Here is a 19,607-nt window from a genome sequence, read left to right on the forward strand (position 1 = left end):
GTTGTTAATATGTGTTTCTTCATCTAAAGACCCCAATGATAATACCAGTCAATCTGTCAAAGCATAAGAATTTATTAAGCACTTTTCTTTGCGTAAGATATTTTGCTAAACTTTGGGCATATAAAGAAAAAGCAAAACCAACCCCTGCCCTCAAGGAGCTTATATTCTCAAGGGGAAGTGAATGTGTACATTAATAAATGAACGAGATATTTTCACAATAGATGTAAGATAACTTTGGAACAATGATTTTCAAATTTTTTGATCTGAAGACCAAATTAGGAATTAGGAATAGCATATTTTAATGAAAAATAGTTATATTTTCAAAAATTAGTGAGAAAAGCTATTGTCTTATATATTTTTACAAATCTCTTTAATGTCTGGCTTAATAAAAGATATTGTTTTGGTTGGAGTATAGAAAGAAAATCACATATTACACAGAGAATTGGAAAGGGAAATAGTATTTTAATAGGCAAAAAAAAGAGTCTTACTATTATTATGAAAGTAGTTTTGACCTCATGGACCCCTTTCAAAAGAACCACACTTTAAGAATAATTGTCATACAGTAAAGGTACAAACAACTGAGTTTTTAAAGAAGTCAAGGATTCAAAGAGGAAGAAGTGAAGAGGAAGAAGAAATAATTGGAGAGAGGGAAAGCTTATCACCTTTTATAAAATGTCTTAAGTTTTTTGTGGTCAAGGATTCTAGATGTAGAATTGATCTTACACTAGTTCTCAAAGAGAATAGCGTGTGGATAAAGCAACATGTACTGAGTGCCCAGAATAGAAGTAGCTGTGGACTTTGTAGCTGATAACTTCTGATTGAGGTCTAACTTGCCCAGTGGCATGGCTTTAGTACTAAGAGCAGAGTTCCAGCTCTGTTTTGACTTAAGTACCTTGAAACAATAAATTAAACTGAGTCAATTTACCCATTTGTAATATGGGAATAGTAAAAACTAGCCAACTCATTTCACAAGACTGTTGTAAAGGACCTATTATTGATATTTTACCTTTGCACTGCAATATTATATGTTATCATAATATATATATATATATATATATATATATAAAATAATATTGTTAAATTAAAGGAAGCATCCTTTATTGATACAAATAGGCATCTACTCTGCTAGGTAAAATTTTAGAAATATATCATTAGCCCTGCTTTTCAGAAGAAAAGCATTTCAGGCCAAAGAGGCTAAGTGACTTGCCCATTGTCACAGAGTTATAGAAAACATGACCTTAAACCTGTCACTTTAACTTCTCTGGACTCTACAAGACATAGGCACAGAAGGACCTTTTGAAACATAATAAAAAACAATTTGAAATAAAAAGTTAGTATTATATGTATCAAGAAACATTAGAAGCTTTCCAAATGTAGGACCATGTGATCAGAAGTGTGCTTTGAACATATTCCTCCTTTATTCCAAATTTAACATTCTATTCATCACACTACCTCCAATTAAAAACAGTGCTAATTAATTTACCATTGGTGGATCTATAACTCAGCAATCACAAAAACAGATTTCCCAAACTAGGGTACCAATTGTATGCAAAGACAAACCACTTAAGTGTATCACAAGAAAATGGCATATAATTTCTTCAAGAGAACCCTGACCGGTTCTATGAAATTATTTACCCAAAGGAATTAGTTACCATAACTTGACTAAACAACTTATGATTAGCACTTCTAGAGGTTGGAAAAGCAAACAAAGATGAGTGCATTTGTGTATCTAATTCAGGCAAGTCCTTACTTCTCTAGGTCAGGGTTTTTTAAACTTTTTTCCACTATCAACCCCTTTTCATCAAAGAAATTTATATGCAATCTTGGGTGTAAAGGTATTATAAAATAATTATACAAATCAAACATTTAATAATTTCACAACCTCCACATTCAATTACAAGACCCTATATGGCATTGCAAACCACAATTTAAGAATCTTTGCTCTAACTGATAGAATAGAGAGTAGAGCAGAGTTCTAATTCAAGATGTAAGTAGATTGGAAAGCTATATTACCCACTAAACTATCAACTTGTCTAATCAAAATCAGTTCAACAAGGCACTGCCTACTGTGTGCAAGTACTATGCTTGATGCTGGAAGTCATAAGATACAATGACATATTTTCTCATCTTGAAACTCCTTTGTTCTTCATTATAAGCATTCTACCTCTGACCTCCCCTCTGTAGAAGTGTTTCTTCATGCCTGGAATATGATTTCCTCATTTTTCTCAATAGAGAAGCTCTCTATTTCCACTTCCTATAAGAGGTCTTTCTGGATCCTTTCAAAAATCATTTTCATTCATTCCCTTTCCTCTTTCTCCTTCCCATCTCCCTCTTATAAAAATTTGTATAGGGAAAGGGGTTACAAATAGAAAAAAATTTAAGAAGCCCTGTCCTACCATAACAAGCAAGTGGTCATCTAATCTCCATTTAAAGTTCTCCAAGGAAAAGAAATCAACTGCTTTTTGAGGTAACCCAATTAATATAACTGACAATTAAGGAATCCACTTCTTAGACTTCAGAGTTAGTATAACACACTGCCTCTCCAATACATTGAGGTAAAACTTATCTTACACTTATCATTGCAACTTGTTAAAAAGGAACTCAAAATTTTAATTAGCCTATTCAAGAGTATATAGGCTTTGTCCAAAAGGAACAGAACAGTTTAAAAAATTATGACAGCTTTGTATATTATGAACATATAATATAGGATATTCATGATGGAGAGGTCCTAACACTTTTTTGACTCTGGCACCCCTTTGACAGCATAGTAAAGCCTATGATTTCAGAATTATGTTTTAAATGCATAAGATAAAATGTAGTGTTTCAAAGAAAAATATTTATAGTGATATATTGTTACAAAATATTTTTAAGTTCAGAAACTCATGTTAAGAACCCTTGATGGAAAAGGGAAAGACAGAGAATATTTGGCTTTGATTTAATTGATGAAGAAACCGAAATAATAATTTGATAGAGGCATGTTATTGACCACTCAATAAGAAAAAGGAAATAGATAATGAGTTCAGGAGAGAGATCACAGACCTGCCATGGATTTCAACTATCTAGACATCTGCTGTTATGTGGGCTAAAAAACCATATAGCTAAGAATTGTTTGGGATGAATTAAAGATAATTTTGTTCTTCAAAAGGGAGAAGAAGCAATAGGACAAATTGCTGTGCTAGATTTGATTCCGGCCAACTAGAAGAAATTGGTTGTCAAAGTAGAATTCATGAAAAAAAATTTAAAAATTTAAAAGACAAATCTATCTTGGAATTCATTTTAGAGAAGGAAGGAATGGCCCATGTATACCCTAGATTTGGAGGAAGCTAATTTCAAATAAAGGGTAAATAGTTTTATAAGACACAAAGATACAAGGGAAATTAATGCATGCTCCCAAGGATGAATTTCTAATGGCACAAGTACAAGTGATTTCAAGGAAGAAAAGAAAGGTATAAAAAGAAACAAATGTGGATGCACTAGACATGATCAAATTCCAGGCACTATCCAGGTCATCCTTAGCATTTGGGACACTGCAGTAGCTAACATGTCTTGGGATCATCCAGAAGTTGATAATTTTATTTCCAATGTATCTTCAATAAATTTTACGCAGATAAATCATGAGAATCATTCATTGTGTCAGGCAATAGGAATCCTTTGAGATCAGGAGCAAAATGCTTTCAAAGACAGTTTTAATCATTTTCAGTCCCTGTGCTCACTTCAGAAAAATTCCCCATCTTTGATATTTAATAGGAAAGGAACAAATTCAATCATTTACCATATATACACTCATAAAAATAAATATAAAAGATTCTTTCATCTCAAAAGGATAATAATATATTTGTTTACCAAATGCTTCCCACATCTAGCAAGCTTCTCATACCCCCAGGGGTACAAATACCTAGGTTAGTTATCCCTGCTTTAACTTACTGGAAAGTAGCTGATTTCCACACTGCAAAATCTCTACACTGATGAAATCAAAGATCCAAACCAAAAACATAAAAAAATAATTCAGCACAGCAAATGTTGTCCTATAAGAAGACTGATACAAGACAACTCTCTGGTGTCATAGGAGTGAAGAACATTTAAAGGGAGGGAGATAAGTCACATAGGGAAAAGAAAAGAGACAACAGAGTTCAAGCAAGGAGAAATGGTATTGATTTTCTGAGGGAAAACAATTTTCATTAATTTTGTATCAAGCCTGCCAAAAGTTGATATCTTGGTTTCTTGTGAATAATTTTTGAGTAGAACTGTCTGGATGCCCAGAATCTAATTCTCAAGGGGTGGATTCCCCTGTTTCCATAAAAGACTGACTAATGACTAGTATTCACAGTAACATAAATCAACGTATTTCACAAATCAAGATGTCTGGAATCCTAGAGGTCCAAGGACCAAGAAGCAAAGGACAGGAAGAAGAAAGAACACTTAGAACTCGTTTGTGCATGTAGTATATAGATTAAGGAATAGCCAAAGGCTTCATTCCAGCTGTCTCAATAACAGATGCAGGTTGGCCCATGAGCATTTCTCACAGAAAATTAAAGCTATTTTTTCCCATAGTAATATCCCTTCCCAGCAAAGATCATCAAAATAAACTGACCTGTGATATATTGATAGAATGTTTCATTTCTATCATATTACAATAAGGAAGGTAAAGTGAACAAAATTTACCTCGAAACCAGAAAGAGTTAGATTCAAGTCCCAAACTTAACATGCTCCTAGGCAATACTTTAAGGGGATAAACTGCAGAAAAAGTACTAAACTGCATTAATAAAGGAAATTTTCAATACTGATGGAATCTTAGGTCCAGTCAAAAAGAACTGATTTTAATTGTGATTCTTTGGGGAAGCTATGTCTCCATAGAGGTTCAATATATTTATTCTCTATATTCTTCGATTAGAGTACCAAATATAGTATGAATGCCTCATGTTCCACATTAATCTATGCTCTCTCCCCTTAAAAATATCACTGACTTTCAGAGTTGGAAAGGACTTCAGAAACCATCTAATTCAAGTCATTATTTTGCTAATACCAGCAGCCATGACCTTAATCCTGTTCAAATAGAATATGGCACTTTGTCCATGTGCTCTGGTGAGTATAAATTTTCAGGAGGTACTGAATTTTCTGTTGCTGTAACAGAGTCAGGGACCTAACCCCTATTCCCCTCCACTCTCCACAGGGATGTATATAATTGTCGATTTGACTCAAACAAAAACTAGGTCTCACATACCACCCAGTGAACACTAGTCCAATGATCTTGTCATAATTAACTGGTTATCCACAGAAGCAGATCTACATAATTTATGATTAGCATAGAAAGGAAACATAAATAATGCTTAATAACCAGAAGCAATGCATTATCTAAAATCTACCAACTGAACTCACCACACTTTGAGAACATGAAAGGTTCTTCATTGTTTCCCTCAACATAGTATCTATCTGAACCCAAGATTTCTAGGACATGTACAGTGTGAATCACCCCTTGAATGGGCAGTGTTATAAATAAACTAGTTGTCACAGAAATTGAAATCATATCTAGTCAGTCATTAGGAGACACTGTGGTGTCAGGGACCAAATTCAACTATAACCAATGAGAGCAGGCAGACTTATGTTTGCCAGAAGATATTAAGATGTCTCTACATTTTGTGGAAAACATATAACTGAACAAAACACATTTATTAATTTTTGAGACCATTGGTTGACAATTCTTGGGGGAGAAAGACCAACCTTCATACTAAGTGCCTGGTGGTAGCTACTGAAATTACAGGATTAATTCTTAGAAGCATCCCCCAGTTGTAGCCCAGTGGAAAGAGAGAAAGAATTTTAAACGATTTTTTAATGAAAGCTTAAAATGACTTAATAAAAATACTATTTGTAATATGGCATGGATCTCCTAAAGGTGGGAGGAGGGAAGAAAACAGATGGCATCACTAAATAAAGAAAGCATTTTTTTAAGTGTCACAGACTCAGAGAGAAACAGAGCCATGACTAAAACTCAGGTCCCTTCTGCCTCCAAATCTGGTATACTTTATTATAACACATTGATATTCTGTAGTGTTACTAACTGTGGTTTCCTCAAGAGCATTTACCTTACTGACTGATGTAGTCACTGATACTTAATAACTGAGTGATCTTGGGCAGCTCAATTAATCTCTCTAATGTTCAGTTGCTTCTGACATTTCTTCTTGTTAAGTAAGTGGTCCTGGATTCTCAGAGGTTTTATAACTGGGAACACAAGTTGTAATCAGTTATTACTTCAAGGATGGACCCAGCAATGAACTTCATGTCCATCGTCTAAGGATTAACCTGGCTCAATTAGAAAAGGGTTGTCTGCTGAGGGATGGAGCTTTCAAACATGACAACTGGCAAACTCATTTATTTTTGTTGTTCAGTTGGGATTTTCTTTTAAAAAAATATTACAGTGGAATGCCATTTCCTTCTCCAGCTCATTTTATAGATAAGAAAACTGAGGCAAATAGAACTAAATCACTTTTCCAAAGTCACATAGCTACTAAATATCTGAGGTCAGATTGGAATAAGAAAGATGGTCTTCCTGACTTCAGCTTGCTACTCTATGCACTGTACCATCTAGCCCAATTACAGTTGTATCAAGCTATCACAGACTAGCCATTGAACAATACTCATGTTAGTGACATTACAGATTCTTACTATATTAGTATATGATAAGTACAATGACAACAAAGGAAACATTTTGAAACTTCTGAAGCTTAAAATTAAATTAAAATAAATAAAAAATTAAAGTAAAATTTAAAAAGTATTAAAAATAGTTTAAAATTCTCTCTCTTCCTCCAGCATGTTGGAGGAAAGGTCATGTCTTCTAAGAATTAGTCCTGTAATTCCAGTAGTGACCACCAAGCACTTGGGAGAACACAAGTATAAAGGCTAGTATTTTTTCCCCAAGAATGTCAGCTAATAGTCTCAAAGATTAATGAATGTGCTCTGTCCAACTACATGTTATCCATAAGTTTTGAAACTTCTGTCTTTAAATTGTTTCAGGTTTTTTGTTGCAATTTCTAAAGCTGGAAGGGGAGGAAGGTAGGGCCAGGGCAGTGTCAAAATGGTAAAAGAATGAGAGGGACTTACCTGAGCTCTCCCAAATTTCCCTCAAGACAACTTTGAACAATATAATCAGTTTTAGAGTGGCAGAACCCACAAAAGAATAGGGTTGAATAAATTTCTACCATGTTTAACATATAGTGGACTACTTGTCATCTAGGGGAGGGAATGGGGGAAGAGGGAGAAAAAATGGAACTCGAGTTAATGTGGAAGAATTATCCATGCATGGGTTTTGAAAATAAAAAAAAAAACTTTAATAAAGAAAAAAATAAAAATAATTTTTAAAAAGATTGCCAAAAGAAAGAATGGGGTTGAAAAATTTTCCAGGCAAAGATAATTCAAAAAGTCAATAGAAAAGTCACATCAGAGTGAGAATAGAACACAGTTCAACAAAATGTCCAGGCCGGGGTGAGGGAGAACAACTTAATTAGCAGCGTAAAGGGATCTGGCAACTAGTCATGAGATTACAGTGGTTTCTTTGCTGTCACTGCGTGCAGGACTCTGTTGCATGCATTCATAAGTGAATTTGCCATAATTCTGGGTCTTAATCAAAGGGTTAGGAGGAGCACTTACAGACCAAAGCTTATAGTCACAGGGAAGTAAGGACCCTAGTCACTATTTCAGAATATAAAAGAGTCTTTGTGGTTCCTGGCAGACCAGAACACAGGACAGGAGAGAAGTAAACACATCTCTCCTTAGAGAATACCACCTAGGAAGAACTGAAAACTTATAGGGCCTTTTAGACAATGCCCCTTCTATTTTGAGAGCAGAGCACAGCTTTCAAATATAATTAAAAGTCAAAAAATAAACTGGGGGAAATGAGCACACAACAATAAAAAATCTTATCATAAAAAGTAATTATGGTGACATTGAAGCTCAAAACACAAACTCAGAAGAAAAAAATGTCAAAACTGCTATAGCCAAAATCTCAAAGAAAAATGCAAATTGGTCTCAGGAAGAAATCAAAAAGGATTTAAAATCAAATACTCTGAGTAAAACGTATGAAAGTGATACAAAAAAATAAAAGGGAGACACAAAAAAAAAAAATACTGACAAAAATAACTTTTAAAAGAGCCATTTTCTTCAATGGATTTTTTTCCCATTTAGCTAATTCTATTTTTTTAAAGTAGAATTTGCCAAATGGCAAAAAAGATACAAAAATTAAATGAATAAAATAATTCCTTAAAAATAGAATTGGGCAAATAGAAGCTAACAACTGCAGGTGTCCAAAGGAAGGAGAGGCTGGGGAAGGCCGGAATCAGAGATAATAAACATGGGAGAAATAGGAAGGAAAGAACTACAGCTAATCATAATGGGGGTGGGGGGGAATACACACACACACACACACACACAAGTTTTTCTGATAAAAACATCTTTTCTCAAATACGTAGAGAACGGAGTCAAATTTATAAAAATGTCATCCCCCAATTGATAAATGGCCAAATGATATGAACAGGCAGTTTTCAGATAAAAGTAATCAAAGCTATCTAGTCATATGAAAAAATGCTCTAAATCACTAATTTAAAATGCAAACCAAAACAATTGAGCTATCAGTTTAGATTAACCATCAGATTGGCTAATGTAACAGAAAAGAAAAATGACAAATGTTGGAGGGGACATGGCAAAATTATAACATCAATACATTGTTAGTGCAGTTGTGAAATGATGTGACATTTTGTAGAGCAATCTGGAATTATGAAGAAAAGGATATAAAATCCTTTGACCTAACAATACCACTAATAGGTCTATATCCCAAAAAAAGATTTAAAAAAAAAAGGAAAAGAAAAAATGACCTTTATGTAAAAAAAATTATTCATAGTAGCTCTTTTAGTGGTGGCCAATTGGATATTGAGGGGATCTGTCAATTAGAGAATGGCTATATAAGTTATGGTGTAGGATTATGATGAAATACTATTTTACCATAAGAATTGACAGGCAGGAGTGCTCTCGGAAAAACCTGAAAAGACTTACATAAACTGATGCAAAATGAAATGACTAGAACTAGAAGAGTATACATAGTCAACAATATTACATAATAATCTGCTATGAATGGCTTTATTCTTCTCAGCAATATAAAAATTCAAAACAATTTCAAAGGAGTTATGATGAAAATTGCTATCTATATCCAGAGAAAGAACTGATGGCATCTGAATGTAAATCAAAGTATATTTTCCTTAACTTTATTTATTTTTCTAGGCATTTTTTGTCTTTTTCAAAACATGACAAATAATGTTGCATGACTGCACATATATAACCTATATCAAATTTCTTGCCTTCTCAATGAAATGGAAAGGGAAGGAGGAAGAAAATTTGCAACTCAAAAAATTTTTTAATGAATGCTAAAATTGTTTTTGCATGTAAGTAGGGAAAAAAACAAAACATTTAATAAGAAAAAAAAAGTTAAAGCTGCCTTTACTTGTGCAAGTAACTGGTTAGTAAATTAAGATTCTTTTATTGTTATTTGATATTTGTTCTCTGATTCCAATTGGAAAAACATAGAAAAAAATAATTTTATTTATCTTGAATCTTCTTCATTTATTTTAAAATTTCATTTATTCAATGAACACATTAAATTTCTATTATGGACAAGTCAATGTGACTTGTTTTGGGGGGGAAAAAAACAAAAATAAAGAAGATCTTACCCTTAACAAACTTACAGACTACTGAGGATAGATAAGACACATATCCAAAGCCAATGAAATGAAAACTTGTCCTCTTGGTGCTGAGACCATGCTACTTTTTAGAAAGAAAAAAAAAAATACCATTTCCCATTATGTCACCTTCTCCCACTGAATTGAATTTAGAAGGCATACTCCTTAGAAGCTTTTTACTTTATCCTAAATATCAAACCTGCAATTCCATTAAAAGCTACCATGTGGTACTATTTAGGGGAGCACAGCTCCAATAATCAAACTCCTTCCCCAGTGGCTGATAAGCAAAAGACTCAAAGACTTGTGACTAGATCTGTCTAGTAACACATTTCCTATAATATATAGCTACAAAATTATAGAGTCTTGAAATTGGAAAAGATTTTAGAAATAATCTAGTCCAATCAAACACCCCTGTAAGAACTCTTATAACATCCCTGAGAGAGAATTATGACTGCTTATAGAAAAAGAATAACAATAAACTGTCCTATGTGGTACCACTTATTATCGCTATGACTCCATGGATCAAAACTCTTCTCCCTGGTTATCATTCTCCTACATATATTTTCTCCTCCTATTAAAAGGTAAGTTCTGTGAGAACAGTAATTGACTGCCTTTTATACTTTTAACTCCTATACCATGCATTGTGCTTGTCAGATAATAAGTGCTTTTTAAATTCTTTTATTCATTCAAACCTGTACTCTTCTATCAAATATATAATATACATATATATTTACATACATGTATATATGCATATATGAAAACATATTTATTCATATATTTCATCTTAATAATTTCATGCCAAAGTTCTAATCTAAAACATTCCAAAGCTCAGTTCTGCCATCTGACATTAACTGGCCTTCCTAGCTTTATGTCATGTTGAAATTCAATAAGCATGACTGCTGTCTTCACCCAAGTAGTTGATAAAAATGATTAACAAGACATCATTGAGCACAGAACTCTGAGACATGTCACTAAAACCCTCATCCTTTCTAGGTTGACATTGAACCACTGTTCAACATATAAGGTATGGCTGTTTAACCATTTGTCAATTCACTTAACCATATTATCATCCAGTACACATTTTTCCATCTTACAAAGATACCATGAATGACAATCAAATTCCTTCCTGTACTATCAGCCTTTGCTGGCATTTACTTTGAAGTTAGGCATCCAAATACCTGCTGGAACACAGCAAAATCGATGATTGCCAACTACAGGACGAGGGTTTCTTGGAGACTTTGTATTTTCCAGTGACCTGACTTTATCAATAGAATTCCTCTCATCTCTTGATACTCTGTCTTGCCTCATTTCCCAATAGTCAGTTTATTCCCATCTGCTCTTACTTTCCCCATACCCAGTGCTACTGAGACCCTTACTGCCAAAGAACAGCAATCCCATCCCCACTATTGCTATCCATTCCTTAATTTCTCTCTCTTCCTCAACTCTAACCCAACCAATGTATGTTTCAGATCTGCCCATCATTTATATTGTACCCTTTGAAATTACCCACCGATAATTTACAAACTTCATTTTCTTTTAGGCTTCTTGTGTTTTTTTTTCCCCATCTTCTGACATTCACTAAGAAGTGTCTTCATCTAGGTCAGAGGTCTCATTGACTATTCTTGTTAATAATGGCAATATCTTTTTTCTTGTCCTTTGATTGCTGGTGGTATTAGTGCTGGTATAAGAGTAAATTTTATCACCAAAGTGGTGATAAATGGGATATAATGGTTGGTAGCTCCCAGGATATACTTCTTTTCTCTCTCTCTTTTTTTTTTTTTTGGTTTGATTTTTTGCCAGGTGATTGGGGTTAAGTGAATTACCCAGGATCATTAGTGACTAAATATTAAGTTTCTAAGGTTAGATTTGAACTCTGATCCTCCTGACTCCAGGGCCAGAGCTCTATCCACTGCACCATCTAGCTGCCCCTTCTTTTTTCAAAGAATCAAATACTTGATTAAAAATATTCTTCTCCACTTCAACTCCTATTTCATACTATAGGACTTCAACATATATGGTCATATTTCTTCCATTATCTTAATATCCCAGTTCTTTAATCTACTCAAATTCCATGACCTACCCATTTCATTCTACTTTAGAACCACTCTGGGATAGTCAAAACCTTTATCTTGTCATCAATCACAAGTAGTCCATTCCCATGTTCGAGTACTCCAATAATCTTTTATTTAATCTTAATCTATTATCATTCTCTATGCCTTTACAACTCCTAAGCTTAGTCTTCACTCTCAGAAGATATCCAATCCTTCCATCCTTCTGTACTTTTCAAGTGCTTCACCACTGACTTAGCTATAAATTTCTTTATGAACCAATTAAACCTTATAATATCATTTATTTTGGGAACTCTTGTCTTGATTATGTCTTGATATATCCAAACCAGGGGTATATTTTCACTATTATCCTCTTTTGCTTCCACTCACAAGCTGTTGATCAGACCTGGAAGAAATCACAAAACTGTGTTGCCTTGTTCTCCTACAAAATTATGATAACTGATTTCATTTGGATCATCATTTCAAGTCCATGCTTCTGCTCCAGTTTAATTGAATTTCTATCCCACTCACCAGTTTTTCCAGACATTCTCTCTCTCCTCAAGCATCTCACAGCACCCCCAGCTCATCTTATCAAATCAGGACTTCAACTCATTCTTCACTAAAATCAGAGGTCATTCATCACAAGGTCTCTCTTCTTCCCTTCTCCTTATTTCATATCCCCCTATTTCCTCCTTTGTGTCAATATCTGAGGAAAAGAGATTATCTCTCCTTGCCAAAGCTAATGCTTCTGCATGCACCCTTAATCTCACCCTCTCACATTTTCTCTGATAGATTGCTCCAACTATTCTTTATTACTCTCTAATCTTTAATCTTGCCCTATCCATTGGTTCCTTATAACTTTTCTGCAAAAATGCTCGTCATTCAAGAAGTAAAAAAAAAAAAAAATCCTCACTATATGCAACTATCTCCACTAACTATTATCCTTTATTTTTCCTCTTTTTACTTCTCAGTTAAATTCCCTGAAATGCCATTTGTAGTTTCTGCCTCCACTTCATTTGCTTTCGTTCCCTTCTAAATCATCTGCAATCTGGCTAATGATATCTTCAACTTCAACTAAAACTTTGCCCTACAAAGTTACCAATGACCTAATTACTAAATCTATGGTTCCTACTCAATGTGTTTCCTTCTTGATCTTTGCTATTTTTAATACTGTTGACCACTTCCTCCTGAGTTCTCCAGTCTCCCTGATTACTTCCCCTAAGTCGTCTTTGGTAAATATTCACCTATGTCATGCTCCCTAACTGGCCCTCTTTTCTTTGCTTTCTGTATTCTCTTACTTGGTGATCTTACTAGCTACAGATTGAATTAGTATCTCTATGCAGGTGGATTTACAGATATATGTATGTGGCCCCAGTCTGTTCTCCTAAACTTCAGTCCTATGTCACTAAATTCTCTGTGACATTTTGAACTGGATGTCCCAGAGCCAGCTCAAAGTCAACATGTCCTAAACAGAAATCATTATCTTTCCTTTTGAATCCACCCTTTTCCAAACTTTTCTATTATTGTCATATATACAAGACCCAACACCACCACTATTAGATCTGTTTCCAAAGATGATTAGGGGAAAAGGAAAATAACTCAGATATTCTAAAATAGGAACTCTCTTTGTGGTGGCAAAGAACTAGAAATTGTGTGGATGTCTACCAATCGAGGAATGGTTGAATAAGTTGTGATCTATCATTGTTATAAAATATCTTTATTCTATAAGAAATATAGAATATTTTATATGCTATATAAAACACATAAGATATATATACACATTTATGTATAGATGGATATCTATATAAGATATATGCTAATATTTTTTATATCAGAAAAACATAGATAGACTTTTGCATGAAATAATGAAAAAATCTAGCCATGTCAGTACCATGTTTAATAAATCTATTGGCTCCCTACCAGCTCTAAGACCAAAAAGAAATTCCTTTTTCTGGCATACAAAGCTCTTCACAAACAACTGCTTCCCATTTTTCCCCAAGTCTTCTTCTTTATAGTCTACAATTCAGCCATATTGGCCAATTTGATGTTCCTCAACACTAATCTCAATTCTCCAGTTCTATGCCATTCCATTGAATGCCTTCCTCCCCTCCACCTCTTAGAATCTCTGGCTTCTTTAAGTCTCAGCTTAAACACCATCTTCTAAAAAGGCCATTTTCCAATCTCCCTCACTGTTAGGACCTACTCCGTCTATGATTACTCTGTAATCTACTTTGTACTTATTTGCAATAAGTAAAACCACTTTAAGCTTTGCAGAGAACTTTACAGATACTATTTTGACACTTGTAATAGCCTTGGGATGTAGGTACTATTATTATCATCCCCATTTTACAGATGAGAAAACTGAAACAGTCATTAGGTGATTTGATCAGGATTACACAGCTTCTAAGTGTCTAAGGTTTGATTAAAATTCAGGGTTTTCAAACTCCAGCTCCTACATTTTGTCTTCTGTGACACCTTCTTATATGTGCCCATCTCATCTCCCCTATTAGAATATAAACTCCTTAATGACAGACTTTTTTGTTTCCTCTATGTATTATGAGCTTACTTAGCCAAAGCCAAACAAGAAGTGTTTAATAAATGTTGATTGATTAAATCAGGCTAGTAACCCTACCAAAAATGAGAATGAGTTTTGACCAACTGTTCATAATCTATGTCTAAATTCTTTAAAAAAATCTCTCTCTATTTAATTTTTTCTAGGTTCCCCCCACCCCACCATTTATTAACATCGGACTCACAAGTCTGTAGTTTACAGACACTACCTCTATTTCTATTTCTCTTTTCCAATTGATAGTTCTATTCATTTCTAGTGCTGTAAGTCCTTCAACCACTCTCCATCATTTTTAAGTATTTCTGACAGTGAGTCACAAACCATATCAGCACCCCGAACTCTACTTCATTTGAACTTATCATCTTAGGTGCAGTTACAGTGGCTAAAAACCTAAGATTACATGTTAGCAATAAGAAAAAAAACTATTTATATAGGACAAGATTTTTAAATATCTTCCTGGTTTTATGATCAGTTTGATTTACTTAAATAACCTTTCTAGGCTATGTAGGGGAAGAAAAGGTAATAATCAGCTCACAACCTTGTGCATGTCTCAATACATGGTTTTCATGAGGAAAGAAGTATATTCACTGATGAAATCCTGGCTCCTCGAAGCTCTGAAGTAAATGGGGAAATGTGTTTGCTGAGCTGTTCTCAGAAAGGTAAGTAATTTCTCACTCTAACCTTGATTGTTGGTAGTAACTAACTAATGTCCTATATGATCACTCTGCTTTACTTACCTAAACTTTCTAAGCCATATAGGGGAAGAACTATGGCATATTTGAAAGAATATTGAACTTAGAAGCAACAAATCTTGGATTTCCCTTTAGGTGCCTTGACATTTTTGGTATAAAAAAAGAGATTTGGGTGAAAAAGTCTATAGGGTCCTCATCAGCTGTCGTATTCTATGTTTCTGTTCTAGATTTCAGGGTTCCAGAGGAACTGCAGATACAAAAACTATTCTCTTCAGTTAATTCTGCTCTTGGCTCACTGACTTAGCTGCTGCTAAGGCTCTACAAAATTCTGTATTTTAATACTTTTTTTAAAGCCTGCAGCCACATTTCTTTATAGTCTTTGCTTGTCTAATCAGGGTGAGGTATCAGTCTTTTCTCCACATCTTTTCTAATAAACCCTAGAACCAGCTTGCTGGAGCAGCAGTCTGTTCTTTTCATAGCTATCTGTTCTTTTCATGGTTCAAGCACAAACCTCCTGCTGCTGGCTCTTGGCTCAGTCTCTCTTCCTCTGCTTTTTCTCCTTATGGTTCAAAATCACTTAAAAAAAAAAAAAAACCAGGGTCACCACATACTGAGAACAGCTCAGCAAATACATTTTCCCATTTACTTCAGAACTTCAAGGAGCCAGGATTTTCATCAGTGAATATACTTCCTTCCTCATGAGGACCATGTATTGAGACATGGACAAGATTGTGAGCTGCACACCACCATTTCCTCCCCTATAGAGCCTAGAAAGGTTATATAAGTAAATCAAAGTGATCATAAAGCAGGCCTTTATTTAGAAAGGTACTTCCAACATCCAATTTTAGAGTCAGAAGTTAGCTGTCTTCCTGGGTGTTAGCTTTTTAAAAATCTTACTATAAATAAATGATATTTTCTCAATGTTAATGAGTGATCTTAACTAAACTAAAATTCTAGGTTCAGGGTAATATAGTCTAGGGTTTTTTTTTTATATGGTCTGTGACTCATTGACAATAATTCTCTTTAAAAGAAGGAAAAACTAGCTGGAAAGGAAAATCATTGTTGGACTGTGTTTTAAAAGAGGGTCGCTCTAATGGCCTCTGAAATCCTTTCCAAGTCTTTTCCTCTGTTTTTCTAATTCTTTTGGTTTTTATGATTCTCTAATAATGAGTTCTGCTATTCATTAAACATGAAAGAATGTTACTTAACTTACATAGGAATTATGAATCACCAGACCCCAAATTTCAAGCAGGAAGCAGACCCTCAGAAGCCATCGAGTTCAATCTCTCCATTTTATATATAAAGAAATTGAGAGCTCAAGAAGATTTAAATACCTTGTTTAAAGTGAGTGAGTGGAAAACCAAACTGTGCACCTCAAACTCCTCCCTGCAAATTCCCAAAGCCTCCTTTCCCATTTTAAGTATTTTATGATCTAGCTCTATTGACAAAAATTCTAATACCCATAATTGTTACAGAGACCAAATCTACTTCCTATGATTAATTTTTTAACAGAATCATTTTAAAGCATTACTTTCACTACCATATTCTCATTCTAGTAGCCCCATACTAAAGCAGAAAAGGTAACTATTTAAAAATCAATAATCATGCTTCAAAACTAAAAATTTCAAAAACAAGGCCTTCCAGATCTTGCTTTAGCTATCAGCTGCCAGGTGAATCCAAAATTTCACACTAACAATTGGATACCATAGAGACCTCCTTAGATAATTGACGTGATCTACTCTATAGTTGAGTTTTTTACTATCATAAATACACCTGTACTCATTTATTTAAAAATATATCTATTGGGTTTGGTTTTGTTTTATAAAACGAATGAGGGAAAAAAATTCTTTTAAGTCCTGGCTTGTGATCTCATATGTTTGGGACAATTTCCAGCTTGGAGCTCCTTCTATCTATGCACATGGGAAACCAATCTGTATTTTGTGCTCTGAGAGAATGCCTACAGGCCCTAAGAGGTTAAGTGACTTTCAGAGACAAGAAGTGAAGCCAGATGTTCCCAACTTCAAGGTTAGGAGTCTATGATGATAACATATTGCCTTTTCAAATAAGGACCCTCTCCCTCCCCAGCATACCTATTCAGAGAATGTGGTGAATTTTTCCTCATTTCAAAAATTCTCTGAATCATATGAAATGTGCACCCTCCGCCAACCTGGAAAACCAATTTATGGATATTTTTTTTAATTGGCAGGTGCTATTTCTCAAATTTACAAGAGTGGGGTGAGGAAGAAAATGTTGGCAAGACATTTCTAACATGATTATTGTTCCTAGAAAAGGTACAACATAAAAAAATCCTCAAATTCTGGCTCCCAAGTTCTTCTCCATTTACTTGCTCACACACCATTCTCCACATTAAAATAGATCTGTTAGTAAGATGAGCTAATATATGAAAACCATGCATTCCACTCTCTGCAAAGCACTCCTATGTAACAGAGGGATGATGGAGAGAGAGAAAAACTAGAGAAAGAGAGGAACTAACAACCCTAGGACTGTCACCTTAGGATGCTTAGGCATCTTTGGCAAGCAAAAAGAACCAATGCCCAATTTTAATGTACTGTGTCTAGTCTGTGAAATCTTTGCTTTCAAAAGCATAAAAAAGTGCCATAAATTGAGTTCCCTCACAATTATCTGTTGCTTTCACCCCAGGGTAAAAACACAGTCAACAATTGTTAGTATTTAGAAATGTCCTCATTTCAGATTTGAAAGGAAAATATAAATAAACAGGGAAGGGGGGGAAGGATGAGGACAGAGATTTATTTCCATCTGCAAGCAATCATTTCTCCTCTCTGAACTATAATTGTACCTAGACTGAGCGTCAATAATGAAAAATCACAGAAGCAAACAAACAGGAGCTAGTCATTTCAAAATATGCTCCTGTAGAATATCAGGAGGGGAGAGCAGAATAGCACACCCCCACCCAAACACACACACATATACACTTCCCATGTACATATATTCCAATTCTGTGTATCCTATGCAACTAAAGATTATGAATGATAACAATTCTATCTTTAAGATTTTTAAAAAATCAGTTTGCACTCATTCATCTGATGATCTCATTCTTTTTCAGGAGACTCATGCTATTATCAACGGGTCCCTCTACATTAATAGCTTCAGTTACTGAATCATAAGCCTTCACCACCTGTCTTCTGACAAATGAATAACCAGAATTACTCCCTTCCCCCATTCCCCACCTCTGGATAATTTAACATCAATATCCACTCAAGAAATCTGCTCTTTTTGAAGACTACTTTGAAGATGATTTGCCCTATATAAAAACCTTCCTCAAGTTCTTACACCATCATTTCCCATGCCAATTATCCACAACCTATGTTATTTTCCTATGTTTTGCCATTTCAAAACTTCACTTATTTCTGTGTTCCCTGCTTCATTTTTATTGAAAATATACTATTGAAATATCGACTTCAATTCTATTATCCATTTATGTCTAGCTTGTTATAGCTTTCATACATACATTAGACATAAAGAAATAATCCCTGCTTTTAACCTGTCTATTCCCACAAAGCTGAAAGCATTTTCTTTGTTATCTCACAGCTTTAATATTTAACTAAAAAACTAACAACTCCTCCCAGATCAATATTATCCAACTCAACCCAATCCAAATCTAACATATGCTTACAAAATACTCGATATGTTCAAAGCACTAAACCATAATAACAATAACAACAATAACAATAAGTTAAACCTTCTGGAACCTGTACTACATCTACTATCTCAGGGCTTCTTAAACTTTTTCTACTAGAACTTGTTTTTACAGGTGACATTTTTACATAGCCCCAGGTATATAAAATAGCTATATAAATCAAACATTTACTGTTAATAAACCATAATTTCATGATCCTTACATTCAGTTATGAGATCCCGTAAGGGATCTCGAACCACAGTTTAAGAAGGTAGGCACTATACCACCGAGCTGTCCTTAGTAGGAATTAGAAATACATAACAAGAAACATCCCAATGACCTTGATGAGTTTCCATTCTATTAAAGGAGTTTACATTATCCTACTAATTTGTATAGGATATAAGAGAAAAAGGATGAGGCAATTTCTCACTTCCTATCCTATAATTCATGTCATCAAAGAGATCCAGTTGAATATATAAACATTCCCTTCTAAACCTGTCCTTTACTCCCTTATTATTTCCCTTATGTTGTCTAAGAACCATTCTTCCCATATCTACTTCTGTGACCATCTCAACCTGTGTTGTGATAGAATAAAAACATTATTAAGTACTTTTTTATTTCCTATCAGCCTTCACAGCTCCCCTTCTGGAATTACTCCTCTGGGAACTTTGCTGACACCTTTCCTGCCACATACTCTTTTGCTACTTTCAGATGCTTTCAACAAAGCTAATTTCAATTCCTTTGCCATTCATTAGAACACAGATTAGGCTCTAAAAAGAATCTTGAATGTCTGACCTCCTTATTTTAGAGATGATAAAACTGACGCATAGAGAGGTTATGACTTAGTCAGGGTCACACAGCTGCTAAGGTGAGATTTAAATCCAGTGTCTTCCGGTCTTAAAATCCACTATTCTACCCACT

General features: G+C 34.4%; 1 protein-coding gene across 3 annotated transcripts in view; it reads right to left on the reverse strand.

The window, feature by feature from the left end:
- The window catches only part of INPP4B (inositol polyphosphate-4-phosphatase type II B), a 931,109-nt gene that overhangs the window by 783,889 nt on the left and 127,613 nt on the right, over nt 1–19,607 (reverse strand). The window lies entirely within an intron of this gene.

The sequence above is a fragment of the Antechinus flavipes genome, chromosome 6, assembly GCF_016432865.1.
Source record: "Antechinus flavipes isolate AdamAnt ecotype Samford, QLD, Australia chromosome 6, AdamAnt_v2, whole genome shotgun sequence".
Taxonomy (NCBI): domain Eukaryota; kingdom Metazoa; phylum Chordata; class Mammalia; order Dasyuromorphia; family Dasyuridae; genus Antechinus; species Antechinus flavipes.